Genomic DNA, 14,374 nt, shown 5'->3' with positions numbered 1-14,374 from the left:
CGCGGACTGTCTAGGGCCGGCGTTGGGGGCGGAGCCCCCTCGCTCCCTGGCCCCGCCCCCGGGTCTCCGCTAGCTGAGCCAGCGCCGCTCACGCACACGGATCCGCCATTTTGCTGTGAGAGTCGCCAACTGGGGACCCGGTGCTTTCTCGCTCGGGTGGTGGCTGCGCCAGTGGCAGCATCTGGCAACTGGGCCGGCTGGGGGTACGGCGCGAGGCGAGGCTCAGCGGAGGCAGCGCGGGAAGGACCGTCCGGGAGGACAGGTGACTGGCCAGGGACTGGGACAGGTGCGAGGCTGAGGCGCTCCTCACTTCCTAAGATGACTGAAGCCGGGGCTGCGGCCGCACCCCCTCCCCTTCTTCCCGGGCTGGGCCGAGCCTTGGGGCAGGGGCTGCTCTGGTCTCTCCATTCCCTGGAAACTGAAACTAAGAAGAGGAAGGGAGTGAGGGTCCAATTTACTATTCTAGGAGAGACAGCCGTCCTTCCTGTTCCTAAAGAATGTGGGTAGGGGTCCCCTTTGCCGAAATGCCCCACCCCCGAACCTCCTGGAATAGTAATAGCTGGTATTTGTATGGTTCATTCAGCGCTTTCCTGGGGGCTGGATGAGTGTGTGTGGGAGTTTCTTCCTCTGGACACTTCCTCATTTTTGGAAGGTCCCTGATACTCTAGGGGGGGTTAGGCTATCCTTGGGAGAAAAACGCACATTTATCTAGGAATTTGAGCAGATTCTCTTGGAAGATAAACTCCAGCATGGCTAGGAAATCGATTCACTTATGTATTTTGTATCCCCAGGCCTTGCTCTTAATAAATACTTGTAGATCGATTGACTTATTAGAAGATTCTAGGTCTGGGGTTCTTAACCTTTTGAAGTTGTTTACCTCTTTGGCAGTCTCAAAAATTTTGGATTCCCAAATAATGATTTTAAATTAAATGTATAAAATAAAGTATATAGTATTAAAAAGACATTTTAAGATTTACAAAATACTTGATACAAAGCATCCTATTTGGTCCCCGAAACTACCCCGGAAGGTAGATTCTATTATTCCTATTTTTACAGATAATAAAATAAGTGTCTGAAGCCAAATAGGAAGTCAAAATCCAGTCAGTGCCCTATGAACTGGGCCCACCTACTGGGTGGGCTTTGAAAATAGTTTCATTGAAATAGTTAACAAAATATATTTTTTTAAATAGTTCACAGGGCCTCAGGTTCCGGGTAACATCTTGAAAGTGTGAAGATAAGTGATGCTCCCTGAGCTTTGCTCTACATTTTACCCTTGCTGTTGCTTCCTTTAAGCCTGGTTTCAGGTTTGTTTTTGAACCTCAGCATCTTTCTGCAATGGTTAGCTAAGTAGACAGTGGTTAGTGCTGGAGCTCAAATCAGACTCATCTTACTGAGTTCAACTCTGGTCTCAGATACATATTAGCTTTGTGATTCTGGGCAAGTTATTTAACCCTGTTTGCTTCTCAGTTCCTCATCTGTAAAATGAACGAGAAGGAAATGGCAAACCACTCCACTATCTTTGCCATGAAAACCCTAGAGGGGCTCATGAAGCATAGGGGCATGACTGACTGAACAACAGATCTTTCTGGGAGTCTTTGGGGTCACTCAGAGTATTAGTAGCTTATGTTTTGTGGGCTCCTTGAGTGAAATTCTCAAGGGAATTGTCCATGAAGTGTGAGGCATTGGGAAAAAAAAAAAGATGTTGATATATGAACCAGACTGAGTCTTCATTTGCTATTGACTATAACATTTTTTATACTACAATTTTTACTATATAATTTATATAATATAATTTTTACTATGTAACTATAATTTACTGTAATTTTAAAATTTAGCCCTGGTCTTTCTATGAGAGCTCAAAAGCATTCTCTCTTGAACTGAAAATGAATCAGCTTGGGGAGACAAGGACTGAAAACAAAAACAAAAGCAACTCTTAATTTTAATTCTCTGACCATACCACAAGTGGTATTTTATGTTAACTTGAAAAAACATGTTTTTGTTTTCCTCTTAACACTGTTCTCTTGCATCATTTAGATGACATCCATGATAATGGTCGAAATGGCCAAAGGATTCTCTAAATGGCCAGTTTGCTAGAAATGAGCTGCTCTTTATATAACTAGTGAGGTACTTAGTATTCATAATCAGTTACCTGGAACATTTGAAGTCTTTCTAACTAGGTATAAACTGCCACAGACTATTCTTTCATGACAATAGCCTTTGAGAACGCAGGAATTAGAATAGTACTTTGTGGAGAAAGTTTCATAATAATGAGTGGTAATTCTGTTTAGCAAATAAACATTTTACAAAATATTTTCTCCCACATCCTTGTGAAGTAGGTAGTACAACTCTTTCTGTATTACAGATGAGTTATGTGACTTGCTTATGGTCACAGTAAATACTAGAACTATAATTCAAATCCAATTCAAATTAGCATTTTTTCCAGGATGCTTTACTTGTGTTTTAATACTAGATATTACTCTTAAATTACTTTAAAATTATTTTATTAGGTTTTTATATTTTAGTTAGAAACTTTAATAAGTACCTGTTTACTTATCCAGTGGTGAGAAAAAAGAATTTCTTACAGCTAAGAGTTTACATTGTATCAGGGAAACATTATATACTCCTATAAAAAATACAAACTATATACAAAACAAAATAGAAAGTAATTTGAAGGTATACTAGCAGCAGGGAAGGATCAGGAAAGCCTTCATGTATAAGTTGGTGTGTGAGCTGAATATCGATAGGAGCTTTCTTTTTATTAGTGCCTTTTTTTTTAATATCACATATTTCAGATATATGACCCTTTTTCCATGACTCATATATCTAAATTTTTGTTCTTTTATTACCACTAGTAGACTTCAGTAAAGATGAATATGAAAATATACAAAGAACAAAAAGGATAATTGAAACTGAACTTTTGTATATTCTTTTTCTTTATACCACAAACAGCTTTTTTGGGAAGTATAATTCGAATTTAACATTTAACATCGAATTAACCCATAATTGCTTTGCCTGATGGTGCCTCTTCAAAATGAACTTTTCTTCTGCTTACTTTTAAATTCATTTATTTATTTATTTATTTTTATAAAAACCCTTACCTTCCACCTTAGAATCAGTACTGGATTCTAAGGCTGAAGAGTGATAAGGACTAGGCCAGGGGTCCCCAAACATGTGGCCCCCTGAGGCCATTTATCCCCAACCACACTTACTGAAGGGAGACCTTTTTCGTTGGTGGTCAGTGTAACTGAATGAGAATGAGGTGCTGCCCAAAGAATTATATAGCTGCACAATGGAATGGTGAGTGGTGATCTGGAGGAGGGGATTCCCCACTGTGTATACTGCTGCCCAGTATAGTGGTGTCAGTGATGGGCCTGTGCAGGGTGTAACAGGCCCATCCCAGCCTAGAACTGCAGCCTCCGCTATCCCAGACAGTGGTATACCGATTTGTTCATAGTTTTTTTAATAGTCCAGCCCTCCAATGGTCTGAGGGACAGTGAACTGGCCCCCTGTGTAAAAAGTTTGGGACCCCTGGACTAGGCAGTGGGGGGTCAAATGACTTGTCCAGGGTCACACAACTAGGTAGTGTTTGAGGCCAGATTTGAACACAGGACCTCCAGTCTCTGGGCCTGGCTCTCAATCCACTGAGCCACCCAGCTGCCCCTTGCTTACTTTTCTTTTAATAATTTATTGATGATCTCTTTTTAAAAACTCAGGTCTGGCACTCTATCCACTATGCTACCTAGCTATCCCAGATCTTTTCTTTTTTTTTTAAGGTATTGCTGTCACTCCTTTCACTCTTCCACAAATTCCTCTCTTCCCTCCCAAGAAAAACTAAAAATCCTCCCTTTATAGCACAGGAATAGTCATTCAGAACAAATACATGCATTATCTGTGTCCAAAAATGAATCTCTGTAATCCGTTGCTTCTCTGCCAAAATGTGAGAAGCATAATTCATCATCTTTCTTCTGGAGTAGTAATTGGTCATTATGTTGAACAAAATTCTTGTCTTTTAAATTATTTTTCTTTATACTATTGTAGATCTTGTATAAATTGATCTCTTGGTTCTTGAGCCATCCCTTATACAAGATTTTTAAAAATAGATGACAAAGCAGTTTACCAAAATTAACCAACATTTTGACTATGTGACAGTTTACATAGTACTTCACACCCAAATGAACCTCCTCATTTCAAGGGAAAGGAGAGGGGCACATTTTCTTAGCTCTTTTTCAAGACGAACTTAAGTAATGTTTAGTTTTGATTATTTTTTCTATTTACATTGTTCCAGTCATTCAGTTTTCTTTTGCTCTGCATCAGTTTGTCTTTCTATGCTTCTCTGAACATTGAGTATATACGTTGTTTCTTTTGATCCAGTGATATTACATTTTTGTATCTCAATTTGTTTAGCTGTTTCCTGATTAATAGGCAGATACTTTGTTTCTAGTACTTTACTACCCTCCTATAAGTGACATAGATTTTGAGAACCTAGCTATAATTGTTTTTGTATAAATGGTACTTTTCTTTCATTGACCTTTGAGTATATGCCTAAAAATGGGATCCCTAGGTCAAAGGACGAGGTATGGACAGAGTGCATTCTAGGCATGGCAGAATAGTAGATGGAATGTTGACTGGAACAGAGAAAGAAGGTTGTAATATGTAACAATCCTGGGATGGAGCTAGATTTTGAAGGGTTTTAAATACTTAACAAGGGCATTTGTATTTTAGTCTTAAAGTAGTAAGGGAACCAGTGAAACATTTTGAGCAAAAGAAGTGATATGGTGAGACTTGTTTTAGGAATTTCACTGGCAATTGTCTTGTATAAAGGATAGATTGGTGAGGTAGAAGATAATGTAGGAAACCAGTTTGGAAGCTATTAGAATGGTCCTATTTAGAAGTGATGAATACTTGAGCAACTGGTTGCTGTGTGAATATATTGGAAAATGGGGTAAAGTGGGTGGGGGTTGGGAAGAAGTGTTAGATTTGGCATCTGAGGACCTGGGTTCACATTTCAGTCCTGGCTCTTCCTGTCTGAATGACCTTGAGCGATGACTTCTTTGGGTCTCAGTTTCTTCATCTGTAAAATGAGAGGGCAGGATTAAATGGCTTACACTTCCAGGTCCAAGCCATAACCAAGGACAGAGGTATTCATTACAGAAAAAGAGATGTAGGTTGTTGGAGAAAAGACTTGAGTTCTGTTTTAGATGTGTTACTTGTTGAGTTTGAGATGCCAGAAAGAGAATTCAATTTAAAGAATTCAAAAGGCAATTTGATGTGGAATTGCACCTCAGGAGAAGTGACTCAGTATAGAGATATATAGGTGAGTCATCTGCAGAGAGATAATAATTGAATCCAAATAATTGTATCCAAAAGGACTCTTGAGATTAACCAAAAATTGTAGTGAGAGAAGAGAGAAATGAGCCCCAGACATAGAATCTTTGGGTACAAACACTCTTGGAATACGGATATTGATAGAGAAAAGGAAATGAAGAACTGAGTAGTTAGAAAGGTAGGAGCATCAAGCCAAAGCCCTATGAAGAAAATGCAGAGAGGAGAGAGTATCCAGAAGGAAGATGATTAATGATGTTAAATGCTGCATTAAGAAGTTAAGAAAGGTAAAGACAGAGAAAAGGCCATTGAATTTGGCAATTATTGGTTTTGTAGAGAGCAGTTTTATTTGAATGGTAAGGTCAGAAGTCTTGATTAAAAGAGATTGGATGGGATGTCTATGCTCAAAGAGCATAGACAGCTTTCTGAAGAATTTATGAAAGGGAGGAGTAGCAGGCCAATAATTTGAGAGGGATGGTAGAATCAAATGTAGGGTTGTTTTTTTTTTTGAGATTTTAGAAATTGATATGGAGAGATTACTGTTTTAAGAGAAGATAAGGACAGAGAGCACTGGAGTTAGGCAATCTATTGAAGATTTAGGAAGAGATCAAAGGTAAAAAATTGAGAGACTGACCTAGGAGACATGAGGCCATTTTGCTTGGAGCATAGAGTGTGGGGAGGAGTAATGTTATTCTCCCCCCCCATCCCAATTCTACCAAGTCCATTCTGTAACCATAGCTCCTTTCATATTTGCCCCCGCCTCTCAGTTCACATAATTTGATCCTTATCACTTCTGTCCAGATTTCTTATTATCTTTTTAGTGTAGTGAAAAAAACGCAGTGGCTCAGGAGTCAAGAGGACCTGGGTTGAAATCTTATCTTTGGTGCTTACTATATATGTGACCATGAGCAAGTCCTTTGGACTCCCTAAACCTCAGTTTTCTCACATGTAAAATGAGGAGTTGGACTAGGTGTCTTCAGAAGTTCTTCTCAGTTTTATAATCCTGTGATATTCCTCCTCTCCTTTGTTTCAGTCTTTGAGGATAAAGTCACTCTCCTTGTCTTTGATAAGATTTCCACTAAAGTAGAGCATGAGGCCTGGAGTCAGGAAAAATAGAATTCAAATCCAGCCTCAAGACTTACTAAACAGTATGACCCTGAACATATCACTTAGCTCTATCTGTCTCACTTTCTTCAACTGTAAAATTATAATGATAGCATTTCCTTATAGAATTGTTGTGAGAATCAAATGAAAGAATATTCATAAAGTGCTTAGCACAGTTCATGGCATATCTTTGGCATTTAAATAGTTGATCAAAATCATTAAGACCAAATCCACATGATGGCCATATCAAAAAATGTATGTCTCTGCCATGTGTGTCCATTATCATTCTTTCAGAAGGTTGGTGACGTTTCAACACTGGTCCTCTGGAGACATGGTTGGTCATTTCATTGGTCAGAGGCTGTGTTTTTAATACTTTCAAAGTAGTTTGTATTTGTAATATTGTTGTCCTTGCATAAATTATTTTGGTTTTCCTAACTTAATTTTGCATCAGTTCCTACTACCTAGGTTTCTATGAAGTTTCATTAAAGCACAGTAATCTTCCATTACATTTAAATGCCATATGGATTAAGCCATTCTTTTATTGTTGAAGAAGTGTCAAGGCACCCCCTTAGAGTCTAGTTCTTGCTCCCCTTTCATTCTTCAGAATCATGAAGTTTGTTTTGTTTATAACTGTTTCTTCCTAGGAATTATTCTCCTTTAAAAGCCCCATCTTTATTCCTGGTTGTTTCCTTGTTAAAGTTTATGTTTTTTTGTCACCAAATTGTGCCTTTTCAACTCTTCTTTGTACATTTTGGATGAATTGGTGAGTCATTTTCAATTGTGTCAGATTCTTTGTAATTTCTTTTTGAGGTGTTCTTGGCAAAGGTACTGGAGTAGTTTGCCATTTTCTTTTCCAGCTTCTTTTCCAGATGAGGAACTTGAGACAAGTTAGGTTAAATGACTTGCCCAAGATCATAAGTCATATTTGAATCCAGGTCTTCTTGACTACAGGCCTGACACTATCCACTTGCCACCAAATTGTTTCTTTCAGATGAGAGCCTCTCCCTAATTATCACTTTCACCTCTGAAAAAGTTGTTCACCATAGTTGCCCAGATTTTGCTATCTCTCATTAGTTTCTGTGTTTGTAGTAGTATATATTTTTATTTATAGACTACATAGAGACTACAAGGTCTAGATTTTGACTATAATATTCTTGGGTACCTTCAATAAGAGGCTTTTTTAAGGAGTTGCTTTATATTTTTTCTTTTTTTTTTCTTTTGCCCTTTGGTTCTAGTACATGTAGGTGGTTTTATTTTATGATTTCTTGAAATATGGTGTCCAAGTTTTTTGTTTGGCCATTGTTTTCAAGGGTTCTTAAATTATCTATCCTTGACCTGTTTTCTAGTTGAGTTTTTTCTTTTAAAAAATTTTTTTCTTTTTTTAGTTAATTTATTTTTATTTTAAAACATTTTCCCTTGTTTACGTGATTCATTTTTTTCTCCCTCCCCCTTCCTGGAGCTGATAAGAAATTCTACTGTTATACATGTGTTATCACTTGATACCTATTTACATATTATTCAATTTTGTAATAAAGTGATCTTTTAAAACCAAAACCCCAAATCATATACCCATATAAACAAGTGAGAAATCATATATTTTTCTTCTGCGTTTCTACTCCCACAGTTCTTTCTCTCCATGTGGATAGCATTGTTTTTCCTAAGTCCCTCAGGACTGTTCTGCTTAACTGCATTGCTACTAGTAGCAAAGTTTCACAATCTTTCAGTTTGCTCATTTCACTTCTCATCACTTCATAGAGATCTTTACAGTTTATATAGAAATCAAATAGTTCATTATTCCTTATAGCACAATAGTTTGTGATTTTCATAGTATATACCTTATATTTTCCCATTTCTTCCAATCCTTTAACTTTGTCCTAATATTTGCTTTTTGTCTCACAGAGTTCTGATTGCTTCTTTTGGGGAGTTTTCTACCTTTTGGTCTAAGTGATTTATTCATTTTTTCCATAAGGGCTTTAGTTACATTTTTAATCTCTTGTCTCTATTCTTTCAGACACTCTTATAGTCCTTGTGTCAAGCCATTTCCCTCCTTTTCTTCTGGGTTTTTACCTCTTGGACTTCTCTTTACTTATTTCTTTGTTGCATTTGTTTGTTTTCTTATGTATATACATATTCCCAGCCTTAGTTCTTAGATTGTGTCCTTTGTTCCAAGGCCTGCCTCTCTCTTTCGTGTTTTAAATGAAAAGAGGGACTCTTGGGGCTAACATGTGGAGGCTATACATTCCAGGCATGTGTGCTGATAAGTACTAGGGCATAGAGATAAAAGTTTGACTAATTCAAAGAGTTTAGTAGTTATAAGCCATGAGACTGGAAAAATAGATTAGGACTAGATTGTGAATTTTTTAAAAAGCTAGACATGATATTTTATTTAAAAGCAATAAGAAAATACTGGAGTTGATTTAGTAGAAGAGTGATATAGTCAGATCTGTGCTTAAAGAAAATTCATTGCATCAATGTGGAGAATGTTTTATTGGAGGGGGAAGACTAAGTTCTAAGGTGCTAAATGACTAAGTAGTAGATAGAAGGGGTTGCATATGAGAGATGTGTAGACAGAAGATTTGCCAACTGATTTGTTACAGGGAATGGAGAAAAATTAGGAGTTGAGGGTAAAGTTACAAACCTGGGAAACTTGGAAGAATGGTAGTGCCTTTGACAGAAATAGGGAAATTTAGAAGAGGATGGGTATAGGAGAAAAGATAAATTCTGTTTTGGTCATATTGAGTTTGAGATGTATCTGGATATCCAGTTTGAAATGTGCAATAGGCTTTTGGTGAAGAGGAATTGAAACTCCTAGGAGAGACTGGGCATCAATATATAGATCAATGAGTCATCTACATTGAGAGGATAATTAAACTCATGGGAGTTGATGAGTTTACCAAGAGAGAATATTGAGAGAGAAGAGAGCCCAGGACAGAGCTACCTCGTCTTCATTTTATAAATATTTCTATTTACTTATAAGTGCATGTGAACAGAACCAGAATAATTTATGCAATGATTTTAATGATGCAAAATTATTTAAGAACATGTTTTCCTGTTAGAATTTAAACTTTTACCTCTGTTCTGTTGCTTAGTAAAGTGCATGGCACATACTGAATATGAATAGCAAGTACTGAATTAGGTGCTTGCTGATTGATTGATTCTAGTCACCCAGATTTTTCAACCTAGAAGTATTTTCTCTATTAAGGACTTAGGGGGGCAGCTGGGTGGCTCAGTGGCTTGAGAGTCAAGCCCAGAAATGGGAGGTTTTGGGTTCAAATCTGGCTTCAGATACTTCCTAGCTGTGTGACCCTGGACAAGTCACTTAACCCCCATTGCCTGGCCCTTACCACTCTTCTGCCTTAGAACCAGTACACAGTATTGATTCAAAGACAGAAGGTAAGGGTTAAAAAAAAAAAAAGAGAACTTGGCAAATTCAATAAATATGGATATTTTTGAATATAAGGAACAGAATAGAAAAAAAAGAGAACTACATATGGAAATGTTGTAAATCTTAATTTTTAAAAGTATATATTAACTTGAATGTTAAGTGTGTACATAAAAAAGATATAGCATGGAGAAATGGATAGAGGTTTGGTGTTAAAACTTCAAATCCTGCCCATGACACATATTAGCAATGAGACTGACTGGAGAAGTCACTTATCTTTCTATGTTGTAGGCAACTCTTTAATACTTTAAAAATTGTAACATTTAAATAGTGGATGCCATAAACTGTGGCAGTTAATAGTTGAAGATATAAATTGTAGTAGATATAAGAGTGGGTGAGTAAATTTGACCGCAGAAAATGTTTCACTACAGTGTCTTGGTTTTAAATCAAATATAAGGTGGTCCCCAGGGAAATATTCCCAATTATTCAAATACCCAAGTCAACTGGATTTTATAGAGAATTTAATTAATAATACAATGAGTAATCAAAGAAAGAGAAAAAGAGAAAGAAAGGAATAATATGAAGGGCCTGAAGCCAACATGGCGTAGACCTGAGTCTTAAGAGAGAGAGATCAGTCAGTCAGTCTTTTATCACTCACCACAAGGTCTGTCTAAGCAAGGATTCTAGTGACAGCAGGCCAGCTCCATCTTAGCTGACTTCACCAGAGAGAGTTCCAGGCAGAGTCCTCCTCAAAGAGAGATCCAGCCAGAGACTGTTTCAAAGGGCCTCTCTCCAGAGCCTCCAGAGGGACAGAGTCCCCTCAGAGGAGCTCCAGCAAGACCTCCTTAGAGATTGTCCTCCAAGAGCTTCCCTTCTCCAGAGCCTCTCTCAAGAGATTCTTCCCTAGCGATCCTCATCAGAGATCCTCCAAAAGGATTCTCCTCTCAAGAGATTCTGCTTTTTCTTATATAGGGGTTTTTCTCCTATGTCACCTCCCCTAAGTCCTTACATCTACCAATCACTGTAGACGCCAAAGGACAACCCATTCTAAAAACACTGCTGGGTCGACTTAATCCCTTTAGTAAGTTTGAATCAGACAAAACACTGCTGGGTCAACTAATCCCCTCAGTATGTCTGAACCAGAGAAAACACAAGCTGAGTCGACTAATCCCCTCAAGAGAAAACCTCTGAATAAGTTTTCACCTCTTCACGGTACCTAGCATCCCATTGTATCAATTCTAAAAACAGGCATGGCTCAAAGAACTCCCTGCCTCATCATAAGCATGGGTCCAAGTACTTTCCTTGTTTAGCAAGGAGTTTTCTCCCCTAAAGCAGTCTTAAGTACGGGTGGAGTAGAGGTCCTCCCATTTCTGATCCTGGCGAGTTCTCACAGTCAAAATGGGGAATGTTCCCAGTAGGGAATTGTTCCAATTGAGAATTCCCTGATGGGGAAATTTTTAACATTCACAAGTTGGAGAAATTTCAAGATTTACAAAATGCAGAGAAAATGTTGACCTGCATTGGTAGGCATAATTTACTATTGCAATGAAATCATGAATCCAGATCCTTTATATATATTAAATTTAATTCTGTAGTACCAACATTGCTTTCCTTGAGTCCTTTTAACATTCTTTGACTCTTTTTAAGGTATTTTTAAAATTTTATTAACTTTTTTTTTGGGGGGGGGTTATCTCTCCATTCCAAGACAAAAGAGGAGTAAAGCCTAGACCTGAGTTGGTGAAGCCATGGCACAGGTACAGGGATGGTAAGGGGAAGGCTGCTCCCCTCCCCCTCTCCACAGCACCTAAGCCTTTTTTTTTTTTTTTTTTTGCATGCCCAGCCCCCCTGTCCAGGCTCCCAGTGGGAGCCCTTCCTCCCTCTTCTGTCTCAAGTAATTGTAGGAAGGGAGGGTTGATCTATAGGTAGTTTGAAGTTGCACTTTGGGCATTTAATCTTGAATGCTTCTGGCCTAGGCAATTGGGGTTAAGTGATTTGCTCAGGGTCACACAGTTGGATATAGCTGAGGTAAGATTTGAACCCAGGACCTCCTTTCTCCAGGCCTGGCACTCTATCCACTGACCTACCAAGCTGCCACATATTAGCTGTATTTGAAAATATATTTCTTATTCTGAATATCATCTCTTTGCCAAGTGATGGAAAACATGACTTAATCTGATCAGTTTTCTGGAGTTATGATTTCATTCATCAAGAGTTGTTTTACTTTAGATCATGATAGTTAAGTTCTCTACATTCTGCTCACTTCACTCTTTATCTGTTTATACAAGTTTTCCCAGTTGTCTCTGAATTTATTTATATATATATATATATATATATATATATATATATATATATATAATTTACTATTCAGTTTCCCAATTGATAGGGTTTCAAGTAATTGTAGGAAGTAATTCAAGTAATTGTAGGAAGGGAGGGTTGATCTATAGGTAGTTTGAAGTTGCACTTTGGGCATTTAATCTTGAATGCTTCTGGCCTAGGCAATTGGGGTTAAGTGGTTTGCTCAGGGTCACACAGTTGGATATAGCTGAGGTAAGATTTGAACCCAGGACCTCCTTTCTCCAGGCCTGGCACTCTATCCACTGACCTACCAAGCTGCCACATATTAGCTGTATTTGAAAATATATTTCTTATTCTGAATATCATCTCTTTGCCAAGTGATGGAAAACATGACTTAATCTGATCAGTTTTCTGGAGTTATGATTTCATTCATCAAGAGTTGTTTTACTTTAGATCATGATAGTTAAGTTCTCTACATTCTGCTCACTTCACTCTTTATCTGTTTATACAAGTTTTCCCAGTTGTCTCTGAATTTATATTTATATATATATATATATATATATATAATTTACTATTCAGTTTCCCAATTGATAGGGTTTTGTTTTGATTCCAGTTTTCTGACACAACAAAAATGTGGCTATTGATATTTTTGTATGTATGAATCTTTTCTTTAGAGCCATCACTATAAAAGGGTTTGCATAGTTTAGTGGCTTTTTGTAACATCCTTTTTTCACACGAAGAAGTGGCCCTTTTTCCCTAGTCAAACACCTCTACAGGCACAAGTGATTCCATTCCATCCCATTTTTTCTAGCAACTTGCCCTCCATCATCCCCAATCACTTTTCTTCAGCTTCTTCTTATCTACTGGCTTTCTTACTGCCTGTTAAAATTTTTCAAACAACCATTTACCCCATAGTTATTGTCCCATAATTCTCCTCCCTTTTGTTGCGAAAGTCTTTGAGAAGGCTGTCTATAAGAGAAGCTGTTGCTTTCTTTCCTTTCATTCTACAAACTGACTTCTGATTTAACCATTCAATTAAAATTACCAATGATCTCTTAATTATCTCTGAATTTAATAATCTTTTTCCACTCATCATACTTCTGTACCTCTTCAGTGTTTGACATTGTTGATCACTCTCTTCTTGATACCTTCTCTATATATTTCTCTCAACACTCTTTTGCCATGGTTCTTTTTCAACTTTCCTGACCCACCCATCTCAGTCTCCTATGCTGAATCTTTGTTCGAGTCATAACCTTCTTTCTATAATATTTCACTTTGTGATCTCATCAGTTCTTGTGGATTCATTTATCATTTCTATGCTGATTCTCAGATCTGTTTATACAGATCTTAACTCCTCTCCTAACCTTTCCTCCATCTCCAAATACTTAGTGGATTACCAGTCTTATAGACATCTTAAACTCATTATGTCCAAAATTGAACTCATTATCTTTCCCCCCAAATCTTCCCTATTTCTGAATTAATGTATTATTAAAAGAACTAAGGTACTCTTCAGAGAAATAGGGAAATTTGCAGGAGAGGTAGGTTTGGAAAAAATAATATCAAAAAAATTTTTTAGATATGTTAAATTCTAGATGACTAGAGGAGATGCAGTTCAAAATGTCCATTTGGTGATGAAGGGGAATGCACCTCAGGAATAAAACTAGAGTTGCCTATATTAATTGAGAAATTTTCTGCATAGAAATCATAACTAAAGCTGATGGAATCACCAAGATAAAAGAAAATATATATGGAACCTGTAAGTACACCCATAGTTGGGATCAGGCAATCATACAGTAAGCTTTTATAAGGTGCCTACTATGTGCTGGGCATTGGAGGATATAAAGAAGGTCAAAAGACAGCCCCTAATCTTCCTGGAGCTTATAGTCTAATGAATCTGGATCACAGTATGCAAACAGTAAAAAAACAATATGTATAAAGGATAAATTAAGAGATAATCAACAGAGGGAATCTAATGGATTGGGATTTTAGCTGAGATTTGAAAGGATCTGGGGAATCCAGGAAGCAGAGATAAAGAGGTAGAGAATTTAAGGCCTAGGAGATAGCCAGTAAAAATCTAGAGTAAGGAAGTGAAACTCTGTGTGTGAGGAATAGCACAGACTGAAATGTCACACTGAATTATAGAATATGTGGGGGCAAGGGAGAATAAAGCATAAGATGACTGGAAAGGGAGATTACATTGGTCAGGTTATGAAGGGCTTTAAAAGCTAAACAAAGGATATTACATTTGATCCTGGAATTAATTATTAAAAA

The 14,374-nt window shown here is 37.5% G+C and overlaps 1 protein-coding gene across 8 annotated transcripts in view; it reads left to right on the top strand.

The window, feature by feature from the left end:
* PRPSAP2 (phosphoribosyl pyrophosphate synthetase associated protein 2) overlaps nt 1-14,374 on the top strand; it is a 90,740-nt gene continuing 76,366 nt past the window's right edge. For 2 of the 8 annotated variants that reach the window (XM_007497954.3, XM_007497953.3), the window contains exon 1: nt 86-262. The gene's annotated coding sequence lies outside the window, so the exon portion shown is untranslated. Of the gene's footprint in view, nt 287-14,374 lie in introns of all 8 variants that reach the window. The other 6 variants (XM_001362681.4, XM_007497955.3, XM_056806752.1 and 3 more) reach the window with 4 other exon arrangements.

The sequence above is a fragment of the Monodelphis domestica genome, chromosome 7 (genome assembly GCF_027887165.1).
Source record: "Monodelphis domestica isolate mMonDom1 chromosome 7, mMonDom1.pri, whole genome shotgun sequence".
Taxonomy (NCBI): Eukaryota; Metazoa; Chordata; class Mammalia; order Didelphimorphia; family Didelphidae; genus Monodelphis; species Monodelphis domestica.
This window is presented reverse-complemented; position numbering and strand designations above follow the sequence as displayed.